Source organism: Pyrus communis, chromosome 15, assembly GCF_041283825.1.
Source record: "Pyrus communis isolate YQ-2024b chromosome 15, ASM4128382v1, whole genome shotgun sequence".
Taxonomy (NCBI): domain Eukaryota; kingdom Viridiplantae; phylum Streptophyta; class Magnoliopsida; order Rosales; family Rosaceae; genus Pyrus; species Pyrus communis.
This window is the reverse complement of record NC_142579.1, coordinates 10,257,331-10,267,625: the sequence shown is the minus strand read 5'-3', so window position 1 is coordinate 10,267,625 and position 10,295 is coordinate 10,257,331.

Genomic DNA, 10,295 nt, shown 5'->3' with positions numbered 1-10,295 from the left:
TTACATCAACAAGTGGCAGTTTATCACGAGGAATGAGCACAAGTTTCAACGGTTGCTTTAAAATGGCATGAGTTCCAAGTAAAAGCATGCGACGGTTGTTTAAATATGCGAAGATTATTTAATCATTATTAGCACCTAGGATTACAGCCTCAACAATGATTAAAGGGGGCATTGTTTGGATTAATATTTGAACTTTGGACTTAAGGGAAGGAAAGCTCAAAAGAACTAACATGAGGAGACTTACCCAAGGCCCAATACCAAGCCCAACCATCCATCTCAAGACAATATGATGGCTCCTCATTAATGCAAATGCTATGTGCTTACAAGAGAAGTGACAATAGATGGAAATCAAACTACTTTCAGCCCGAAAACACTTTCTAAATGGCAGAACATGTAAAAAAGATGATGACTCACTGAACTGCTTTCGGGCAAAGCCTACAATAGCCAAGACAGAAATGCCTATAAAAGAGAAGACAGGGCCCAGAGATAAGGACGCTCAACCAATAAAACAAACAAACATACAAACTCTGTTCTCAAGCCAGATTTGCATCTAAAAGCTATAATCAGCCTGGATCTCAATCCTTTTTAGGATCATTCCCCACAAAAGCCATCTTTTGTCTAGTTTAGAAGCTCTGCTATCACCCCTAGTGGCGTAGTATCGATTCCCTCGTGTAAACTTGTTTACTATCCATCCCTTTTTAGCATACAAACCCTGTAAACTCAAAAGAGAAGTGATTGCAAGAAGTTCAACCTTACCCGACAAGGTGAAATCTTGTTCAAAGCTCTTTGTTTATTTTATAAGTTAATAGATCTATTGCTTAATGTATTCTCTAGCATGTATTCAAGTCATATTCATCTGTTGTCCTACTTTAAAAGTCTCATTTGTGCTTGGATCTGGTCACTAAAGTGAATATGCCTCCATTTAAAACCAATTAAGAACCAAGTAGATAGCTTGGGGTGCAAGTAATCGACTAAAACACACTTGTTCTACATTTGCTATACTGAGATAACAGTGGCATGCCTAACACTCAGTTAGTTTTGATTGCGAGCCTCAAGGCCTACACCTAAGGCCCTACAAAGGCACATTTCAAAACTAACTTTATCATATTCTTGCAGTACATCAGCAAGCAAGAGCCCAACTACACGTCCAAAGTGCTAACCCTTGGGGAGCTATGCTAAAAGCCGATGAGCCTTTTTCGGAGAAATCTTCGCCAGAATAGGTCTCATCTCTATTAGAAAGATGGTACATGTACATGATAAGAATAAAATTTTTGTTTTCTTAATTAGCAAACGGAAATGGTCCGGAATTTTTTCATTTATAATAGAATCAATCAATATTATATTGATGAACGGTCTGGATTCATTTAATTTTTTTAATGAACAGTTGGCTGATCAAATTGATATTATTGGATGGTTTGGATTTTGCAGCAGGACGATTGGGTCCTTTGCCGTGTGCACAACAAGAAGGGCCATGTGGGTGTGGAGCTTCGGCTGCGGCAGCAACAAACGACGAGTCATAACATGAGCAGGGGCTCGGAATTCCAGCAGTGGAATCCGCAGAATCTGACGTGTCCTTTCTATCCGGTGGCATCGAGCTTCTCGTAGAAGGTGGTGTTGCCGGAGTGCACGGGGGAGGTGGAGAACGAGGACTTGTGGGATGAGTTGGAGAAGGGCCCGGGACTGCCATATGATAATTACATGGATGGGAACAGGGTGCCGGAGAATCTGACATGTCCTTCCCCTCCGTTTACCTAAAATAGCTCATAGCCTTTGTATAAATCAATACTTTCTAAGTTAGTTTGACAGTTCACATATCAATGAAATATACAATTCCACAAATTTTCAGTAGCCACTAAACTCCTAACATATGCTAAATTAGTAAATTTCAGCACCCAAACCAACACGTACAATCCCTTCAAAGGGAAAGTTAAGTCAAATTCTACAGGATTCAGTGCTTCACCTGGGAAGGTAAGATCTAACCTTGGTTAAGATATAATTAAGTCAAGGAGTAATCATTAAAGCAAGGGGATAAAAGATAATCCCACAACACAAACAAGCCTAGAAGGGCAGCTTTCCACATAAACCTGCGATTGTCTAAATTTTCCCGGAATCATATCATTCACCACCAGTCACAAAAAAAATGAATGAATGATGCTGCCTTTTTAGTGCTTTTAATGGCGTTCACTTCCATCATTACTTCAGCATATTTCTGGTTTTTAGTGGTATTAATCAACTGATCATTCCACTAATTGGGACTTTGCTCCCACTCAACATATAAAAATTCATCCACACTAGTCAACCTTTTTCTTCTTCTTAAAATTACGACGCTCATGAAATTACCACTCATTTAGTACTATGATTTGGTGGTATTCTTCTCCACTTGTAAGTGAGAGGTCTTAGGCTCGAATATCGTAGATGGCGAATTCGATAACAAATTTCGTTGTCTATTGTGTGGCTTAACCGAACTCCCCCTCCTCTTAGTGTAAAATATATCGTTGTACTAAAAAAAATTACGACCCTCATAAAATTATTCGACTTTTGTATTTTTAGTTTAAAGTTTAGCATAAATAAGCTTATAACTCCTTTTTTTTTTTATACGTGTGGCATTTTATTTTAAATTAATTTTCTCATTTTCTCTCCCTACACTACACACTTTTGCTAAGTTTTGGCATTGAACCGAATGAATCAAAAGAAAACCTACATACAAATGTGTGTGCAAAATAGAGATAAGATGTGTGAAAAACACTTTTCTTTCATCATATGATTAAACTACTATAAAAATGCAAGATAAAAACATGAGAGCTTCAACAGTGTATCACTACCATCGCATTTTATTCAAAACGAGAGTCATCTTAATCGCTAATTTATCTCATTTAATCATTCAACCACAAATTATACATCTACAAAAATTGTGCACCTTAAAGGCTACCATGGGCTATAGCCCAAGTAGCTTTCGGTGAAAAATAAATTTTATATGCAATTTTTGTGATTTCGAAAATAACTTGTCATATATTTAGTCATTAATTCTAATATTTTTAGTTTAATTATATAAAATTATATAATATAGTTTACAAACCATATCTTTTTCTTAAATCATTTTTCTCATCGCTTCTTGTACATATATATTTCAAGTTTGGATTTGTTTGAATTTTAACACCTATTTGTTTAGTAATGAAAGTTATTGGTTCAACTTGTAAAAATTTTCTTAAGCTAGCCGATACTATGAAAAATACATTATCAAGTTTATTTGGTTATAAAGAGTTAAACATTTAGGGAGGTGTATTCAATTGGGAATTTGAGAGATTTTAATGGATTTATAAATCTATAGATTTTTTACGGAGTTTAACTGATTTGTAGAGATTCTATGTAAAATTTTGATTTAATTCCCTCGAAATCTCATGGGAAGAGGTGAGATTTGTGGATGCTTAAAATACACTACAAAATCTCTCCAATTCCCTCTAATTCCTCAATTTTTCCAAATTCTCTAAATTCTAATTGAATATACTTGGAATGTTATAAACTTCTTTAAAATTATAATTGAATACATCCGGATTTTTAAGGATTTTAATAAACTATTTTAAAATCTTGATTGAATACACATTGAATTTTAGAGAATCACTTAAAATCCCGATTGAATACACCTAAATTCATTAAAAGAATTAAAATTCCTCAAAATCCCAATTGAATACACCTCTCTTAAGCTAGCTCACTCAATGAAAAATTCTTAACTCGGCTCTTATGTCTGTGGAGATCAAATAATTACATGAACGACAAATGGAACTTTTTATTCTTTTACCTTAACGACTGTTTGATCACGATGTTTCAAGAGATAGCAAGATTTGGCTGTTGAATAAACAAATTGTTTTGGTGACAGTTAACTAATAATTATATTATATATATTGGAAGATCTGTGGTCAGCTTCCTTCCAACAACAACGTGTAATACTTTGTTGTATCAGGTTAATTAACTTTCCCTAGTAATTAACCATTAATTAACATGCAAAGCATGTCTGTTATGTCTTGTATTCCAGACTGATCTACCAGTCCACTCATAAATCCAAATTCCAATTAAGGTCGATGCAAACTATGCATTATAACAACTCGTCAATAACAGAAAAGCAATTTTGTTGCGCGCGAGTAGGGCAATTTTCAGCTGTTGACACGGAGCCAACAATTAATTAATGCAACTGCTTGCGCATCAATGATTGTCTCTAACTTAAGTGTAATTCTATCGTTTTAAGTGGAAATAAAATAGCCTACGATAGTAACTCAACGAAAGTATCACAAAATATTGGTCATTCGTGGCAACATGAGAGTAAGACTACCTAGTTCAACAACCAAACTTTTGAAGATTGCTTTTTTAACTAAAATAAATCTAATGGTAAATAATATCTATCTTATTGAAAAATTTAACATGTTATCAAATTTTTCATCTAAAGCATTGAAGAGGTACATTTTCATTTATTAAATTATATAGTGTTATTGTTGGAGATTGTAGCTCATGGGATGGTTGTTCAAGATTGTATTCTCCTTGGGTCTACCTAATGCTTGAACAAATGGGTGATTAATATATCTACATTATTTTATATATTTTATTTATTAATTTATTTATTCTTAACGAATGTTGCATTTTCTAAATAGAATTTTTTTGAGCGCCAAGTATTTTATTTATTGCGTCATATTTATAATTATAATTATGTGTTGGAGTGTTTTCTTAAGATGGGATCAAGAAAAAATGTAACTTACTATAATATAGAGTTTATTTCAATACACAGCTGGTTCTAAGTTGAGACCAAATTTTTTTATAATTTTTAAAAAGTTATTTCATTATAGAATATTATTTTAAAAGAGTTTTACTGTAATATATTATGTCACATATAATATCTAATACATAGACATTGTTTTCAATACACATCACCAAGATTCATTTTGTAAATTGAGGATTTTGTTTGTGACACACATTATATATATATATATATATATATATATATATATAGGGGAAACTGTTATTAACATTATAAAAATCTCAATTTACATTCCTTATAAATGTATTTTTCTTTCTAATTATTAAACGTTTGGAGTGCAAAATAAGAGTTTTGAAGTGGCAATAACATTTCCCTATACATAACAATTACATATTTATAATATTAGATATTATTTTAGTAATTTTTATTAATCATATAGTAGATTCCAGACAATTTTATTATAGTTATCATTGATCTCCAGGATCAGATTTGATCTTGGCGTGCTTAATGAAGGTTTAAGGCACTTGGCTAATACTATTAAACACGAATTAATTTGTTGTAAAGTGGAAAAGGAAACCTTTATTAATCAACACTAACCTTTACTTGGACTAGCAATAACTTCCATCACACACATGAAAACTAGACAACTCACAAACCATCCATCAAAATGTTTTTATATAAACAAACGATAATATCTCCACTAAGGAGGTGGAAGAGTGGTACAATAGGTTTGCCATAATAATGTATTTCAACTTTGTTTTTAGTGAAAATCGAACTTAAAACCTCTCACCAAGTGAATAAGAATATCACTAGACTACAGTACTAAATGGCTCCATCAAAGTATTCTCAAGCTTCTAACCACGTCAAGTAATCTAGTGATAAGAACACAGACTGCGACTCCCCAATAAACAAAAAAATAAAAAAATCATGATTTACCAGCAATTATTCTCTTTTCAAAAAGAAAAAGAAAAAAGTATTCTCAAACCCCTTACGTTTACCATTTTATCCTTGTCCCACGTAGGGAACATTTTACCATACCGGTAACTCAAAACAAAATTTCACTAGACGACGACAACATGGCAACTGAAAACAAAAGTATCCCCATCAGAATTAAAAAAAAAAAAAAAAAATACAAACAAATTATTTAATTAGAAAAATCCAAGCTAGCACAAATTCCGAACAGCAAACAATTGGCTTAACTGACCGGCCGAGCCATTCATCCAATTGCCTTCTTCCTCTTCTAACCAACCTTCCTTTTGTTTTTCAAAAACTTCTAACCAACCTTCCTATTACCAAAAGATGAAAGGGAATTTTAATGAAAAGTTTCCGGTATTATTTACTTTAACGAAAAATCATAATTTTACATTAAAAAGTTAATCATGCTACTATTTACTTTACCCTTTATTTTGTCCTTATCGTTAAAACTCAAAATTTTTAAACCATTTTTATTAGTTTTCCTAAAATCAAAACTTTAGTATGCACCCTTCTATAATATACATTAATATTCAAGTGCCACATAATTATTTTTTTTCTCAAATAAAATTGTCAAATAAGTCCTTAAATTTAAAAGATAACTGTTATTAGTACTTTATAATTCTTATTTTGCACTCTTTTGAATTATATTTTCTTTTTCTTTTTTTTTTTAAAAAAAAAAAGAGGACAAGTGGTGTCAAGCCACTATTATTATTCACCCATTTGGGTTCCAGAGAGGTTATGGGGAATTTTAGCCTGTTTTTTAGCAGCAGTTAATGTGACATCCCACATCGCCCAGGGGAATGATCCTTAAATGTATATTCTCATCCCTACCTAGCACGAGGCCTTTTGGGAGCTCACTGGCTTCGGGTTCCATGGGAACTCCGAAGTTAAGCGAGTAGCGCGCGAGAGCATTCCCAGGATGGGTGACCCATCGGGAAGTTCTTGTGTGAGTTCCCAGAAACAAAACCGTGAGGGCGTGGTCGGGGCCCAAAGCGGACAATATTGTGCTACGGTGGTGGAGCGGGCCGAGGAAGTGATCCGCCCCGGGGCGGGATGTGACAATATGGTATCAGAGCCTAACCCTGGTCGCGTGTGTGCCGACGAGGACGTCGAGCCCCTAAGGGGGGTGGATTGTGACATCCCACATCACCCAGGGGAATGATCCTTAAATGTATATTCCCATCCCTACCTAGCACGAGGCCTTTTGGGAGCTCATTGGCTTCGGGTTCCATGGGAACTCCGAAGGTAAGCGAGTAGCGCGCGAGAGCATTCCCAGGATGGGTGACTCATCGGGAAGTTCTGTTGTGAGTTCCCAGAAACAAAACCGTGAGGGTGTGGTTGGGGCCCAAAGCGGACAATATCGTGCTACGGTGGTGGAGCGGGCCCGGGAAGTGATCCGCCTCGGGCCGAGATGTGACAATTATTACCTTCGTATAATTATTGTGAATGCTTGAAGTACCTATATGAACTACGAATGGCTTGATCCTTGTCCAGAGTACGTAGGCAGTCTAACGAGACGTTAGATGCAGCCATAAAATATTTGAGACAAAAGTCTTGCTTGGGAAATTGAGTAATGTGAAGGAAATTGGTAAAGGCAAGTTTTAGTTTTATGAATTAGTTTGTTAAATTAGTGTTAATTGGGTTGTCATGGATAATTATCCTTGAAAATAAGTAGTTTGGGAGTAGGGCGTTATTGATTGTACACTTCTCACTGTATTATTTATAATTGAAAATGCTACGACATGGTTGAGTATTAGATTGCATCATGGTATATCCATATGTATATTACTTGCATATAATTATTGGGAATGCTTTTAAGTGCTAAGGTGAACTCAGGACACCCAGGTAAGTTCAGGTGAGTTTATGGTATTAGTTGAATCGATTGATTTATAGCATGACTACAGTTATGTATTAGGCAACTTCAATACTGTCATACTAGTTGCCATGAGTTCCACATGTTATATTGAGATGCATTGAGAACTCATAAACCTGCACCCCGGTGTTAGTGCTCTCGCCCGTGGCCAGGGCACAGTCCTTCACGTGATGTTCACCTCCTGCACCTTACGCTCACCTTGGATTCAAGGTAGGTGCACAGTCCTGTCGTACAGACCACTTTAGGTGGTTCCGACTCGTAGGTGACCCGCGATTATTCGTCCAGTCTTCACGTGATCGTAGCACTTGAGCGTATTTATTTACACCCAGTCCTGTCGTACAAACCACTTTAGGTGGTTCCGACTCGTGTGCAGGTATACTTATTGAGCTATTGGCTAGCCAGGATTGATGAGATATGGATAAGTCGTACAGGTCACTATAGGTGACTCCGACTTATATGCTAGCCATGATTGATGAGATATGGATAAGTTGTACATGTCATTTTAGATGACTCTGACTGATATATCACTTTGTATTGATTTAGTTCATTTGGCCTACCTATTAATGTATGGTGGAGTTGATGACAAACTGTGGTTTTGGTCATTTTTTAGTATGGTTTGGATATATGTATATATGTTGTACTGTCTTATGGAAAACGATACGGGTTTTACATTTAGGGGCTTTACTTTTAGAGAGGTAATAACTTTGGGAAGCTTGGTTTTATTGCTTACTCACACCTTCTGTTTGGTGCCCTCCAGGTTTTAGCTGCTGAGTTTGTATCGACAAGAATATGTGGCGAATCTTAGTATTGATGGATATTTCTGAGGGTATGATTCTTACCCACACTACTGTACCTTACTTATGCTCTGACATCGCGTGTGAAATGGGTTCGCTCCCACTCGTAGCGCACTCTGGTACTCAGACACTTTTAGATTCAAATTTATTCACTTTTTATACACTATCACATTTTATGACTTCGTCACCTTCCAGGTGTCGGCCAGCACAGCTCGATTCAGGGTCCAAGTGAACTTTCTGGGTCGAGGTGTGTCAGTTAAGCAGACTCACTAACTCAGAGTATCGAACCCGGACCTCCCACATTTTTTTGTTTATTGAAGACCTCCCACATTTTTTTAAAGTATATTTTATTTCTAAATATAAAAAGTTTAAAATGCGAAATGAAAATTTTAGAGTACTAATAATAAATTCACATTAAAAAATCGTAACACTATAAATTTAGAGACACACTGTCTCACTTCTTTTTATTATCACTAGCATAGGGGCACATATAAAGTGTGTGAGAAAATTTTTTATTTTTGTTTTTGAAATAGAAGGAGAGAGGAACAGAGTGATAGAGAATGTGGGAGTAAGAATTTTTTTTTAATTAGATATATGTTAGGATTACATGTAGGTGAGTCTTTGAAAAAAAAAAAATTTGGTTGTGTGAAATTACATTTCTGCCCCATATTTCTTATTCATGTTCTGTTTTAATTAAAGGGTTAAACTGGTAATTTCATAAGATTTTTGTTGATAATGAATGTTTTATTAATTAGTAAAGATAATTAGTCTTTCTCTGTCACATCCCGGCCCGGGGCGGATCACTTCCCGGGCCCGCTCCACTACCGTAGCACGATATTGTCCGCTTTGGGTTTACCATTCCCTCACGGTTTTGCTTTTGGGAACTCACGAGCAACTTCCCAGTGGGTCACCCATCATGGGATTGCTCTAACCCCCTTCTCGCTTAACTTCGGAGTTCTTACGGAACCCGAAGCCAGTGAGCTCCCAAAAGGCCTCGTGCTAGGTAGGGATGGGAATATACATTTAAGAATCACTTCCCTGGGCGATGTGGGATGTCACAATCCACCCCCCTTAGGGGCCCGACGTCATCGTCGGCACATTTCCGGCCAGGGATAGGCTCTGATACCAAATTGTCACATCCCGGCCCGGGGCGGATCACTTCCCGGGCCCGCTCCACTACCGTAGCACGATATTGTCCGCTTTGGGCTTACCATTCCCTCACCGTTTTGCTTTTGGGAACTCACGAGCAACTTCCCAGTAGGTCACCCATCATGGGATTGCTCTAGCCCCCGTCTCGCTTAACTTCGGAGTTCCTACGGAACCCAAAACCAGTGAGCTCCCAAAAGGCCTCGTGCTAGGTAGGGATAGAAATATACATTTAAGGATCACTTCCCTGGGCGATGTGGGATGTCACATTCTCAACTTTTTTTTTTCAAAGTTAAAATATTAAAAAAAGCTCACATAATAGAAAATAGTAAAAAAATACTAAGATTTGTTGAATATGTTGGAGCAAAATTGTAACAAATTTTAGTTTTCAAATTGAAATTGCCATATGGTCCAACAAATTTGTATTTGTAGAAACTGTTGAAGATGATATAAAGGCTCGTTTACATATTAGTTATGAAAATAACCCAATTTCAAGAATTTGATTAACTAGAGGGAGGTGTTTATCCAATTCCCTTGCTTTACTTTTTCTCATTTCGAAAATATTTGATTTGTTAACTTCCCATTACTAATAAGTAAACGGGCCTTAAATTTTTAGGAGTTAAATATTCTTTGATTGCTAAATGTTAACAAATTTATAATAAAATGTATTGCACATTGACATGGATTTATTGGGCATCGAGTTCCATATATATTTTAGAAGACGATATATAAGTTTCAGGGAAAAAAAATCCACAAGTCAAAG